The sequence below is a fragment of the Fopius arisanus genome, unplaced genomic scaffold, assembly GCF_000806365.1.
Source record: "Fopius arisanus strain USDA-PBARC FA_bdor unplaced genomic scaffold, ASM80636v1 scaffold00008, whole genome shotgun sequence".
Classification (NCBI taxonomy): domain Eukaryota; kingdom Metazoa; phylum Arthropoda; class Insecta; order Hymenoptera; family Braconidae; genus Fopius; species Fopius arisanus.
The window spans coordinates 1,617,431-1,620,341 of NW_011887747.1; positions in this window are offsets into that span (position 1 = coordinate 1,617,431).

Sequence of the window (2,911 nt, forward strand, 5' to 3'; positions counted from 1 at the left end):
TGCGAATCTTTGAACAATAATAGTGGGTCACTTCAGACGTCATCAGTATTTCTCGATCTGCCCACATCTTGTCACACATTTTCTTAGGGTAAAAATGTTACGATCAATCTTCTGCATGGATCATTGATTGTGGCCATCGGATTTTCTGGCAATGCCCTATCCTTTACCAAATGTTTCACGCATACGGTCTCATGTCGTTTATGACCCAGCGAGTACGACATGTTATATCGTATTTTAGCACCTCGTGGCCTAGATTCAATGATCAATTTTATGTGCCACGGTTAAATTAAATTAACCGACATTTTATGATAGTAGGCCACATTATTTGTGTGTCCTTTCCATGCATTTCTTTAGAAAAATCCTACGCCTGGTAATAGAAAAAACCAACAAAATTTTTGTAGTGTTATGATACTTGCCAGAATTTTATGTAAAGACATTGGAATTTTCCGAAGGGCAGCTGTTCCCCCAGCTAGTGGAGATGAAGTATTTAAGTTTGCGATCGGGCTTGTCACGTCGAACATCACGATGTCATTTTTTCTTTTGCAGCATTAAAACTGTTCAACATTTTTCTCACCGTGGATTTTTAAATGTGTTCCTCTGAAAGATTCCTAAAGTGACAGTTTTAACGATGTACTTGATAAAAACAGCGTCTTACAAAAGACGAAAAACCTTCATGCTTGCATTTTTTTATTGAAATCGATTTTCCCCAGACAAAATTATGTCAATCTAATTGTAATGCCTTTCAAGTGTTACTGACGTATTTCGTGTCCACTCTGTACGTTTGATTATGTAGCTCAGAAAATTTCGCAAAAGGTCCACGGACATCCTACACATTAATCTTAAAAATAGTGTCACGGCTGACAGATAATTTTGTTTCCTTTTCCACATTATAGATTTTTTCTGAGAATGCGAAGGTGGTCCCTGAGGGCGAGAGCGAGGGTGAGGGCGAAGACGAGGACGAAGACGAGGGTGGTCTCTCAAGAGTCACAGCTAATCCCATTTAATTTGAAACGTGCTGTTGGAATCGATTCTCGACAAGCTTCCGAGAAATCACCATCGTGGCAAGCATTAAGGCGTGCTTTGAGGGTAAATTATGAGCAGCCAAATGTGGCCGACAGAGAGACACAAAGTCTGGTGGCGACGGAGTCTAAAGGTCTGCGCCAGTAGGAATTATTTATTCACAAGCTCTCTTTGATGTCCTCTCTAAAATAATACTGTTTGTTTTCGTCAATGAGACGGAAGATACCAACATCACCTTAATCACCTTCCAGTGATTCAATGATGATGTTCATCTCATAAATCAATGCTTTCCGCAGAAAGTAGACAGAACTGTCGCACTGTCGAAGAAGAAGTGAAAATACTTCTACGAAGTCATGCCATAATTCGATGAGAACTCATGGTAGATTTCGTGCACCACCTGGTGAATTTATTTCGGCTACATGACTTTATTTTTTCATAATCAATATTACGATTGATAAAGGAATCACCACAAGGTCTGTACCTGTATGTTATAACTCCGTCAATGGCATTAGACATTGTATCTGCGCAAAAGTTTAATTCCTCCCTTCGTCAATCCTATATCGCTTTTTGGCACGTTGAACTCGGCCTGGCTCGTGTGAACGGCCTTTACCATCGAGTTCTGTCATCGTTTCGACTCAAAACATCGTTGAAACTACAGCCCGCTTGCTGGTGGAGACTCTTCTCAAGCTTTCGATGGCTCTTGCGTATTTCTCACATCTCCGATTTTGCGTCTTTGACGTCAGAGGAATAAAACAACGTCGTAAAACGAGATCGGCTACCACCGAAATACACGAGTTTTAGACCTGCATCATGAACCGGGTGGAGTTAGACTGATAGAAGTGGAACATTGTCCATATGATGAATTATAAATAGTTTTTTAGCTTATTAAAATAGACGTTAGGGCCATTGGACTACTACTTTGGGATCAGTCATTCTCTACGTACCCCATTTGCGTACATGTTTTATTCTTTAGTTTCACTTTTAATGATTTGGTGTGGCTTCATCTTTTTATTATACCATCATTTCCATCATTCGCTGCTATTCATGTTACAGAGACAATTTGTCTTGACTAAATAAATGTTGGGAGAACATTTTCCTTTTTCCGCGTCAGCGTCGAATTTGTCAGCGAAGGTCTACTCTAATTGACACTGACAAACAACTCATGGCCACCATGGTTAATTTTGCAGAGACTAAACTAGCCTACCTGATTGCGCAATTGAATAATACAAACTGAATGATAATGATAATAAATCATTATTTCCGGATGGTTAGTTGATAGTACGGGCAGAGAAACAGTATTGGTTTCAAGCTATCTCTCTTTGAATAACACTGAAAATATTTATAAGTGAATTCCGATTGGAATTCCCAAAAAAATCATTTCTAAATCAGTTTTCCTTCTATATTATTGAACAATGGAGCCGTTCGAGAATAACTTTCTGATACTCTGATGCCCAAACCATAATTCAGTTGTCAAAATAATTCCCCCGACTCTACATATAGGTATACGAAATAGACAGAACTGCATGTGAATGTCGGAGATGTCACTCAAAAGGTTAACAGTGAGGAGTTAAGTCTGCTAGCTGTTGTCTCGTGACTTTGCAAAATACCATGCTCAGAATATCACAGCAATATTCTAAAATCATCTCATGAGTAAATGGATAGAGCGAGGATAACGGGAGCAAGACATATCGGTGTGAAGTGCAGACACTTCTTGTGAGATCATGTCTCGTTAGAACTGTGGGCTTCAAACAACTGTCACAAACATATGCTTGTGAAAAAATTCTCCAGGAATGTAACATTAAAATTTAATTCAAACCCATCTAATGAAAAATGCAGATGATATTGTAACTGAGATTCCAGGAAATTATCGAATTATTTTTCGGGTAAAAGG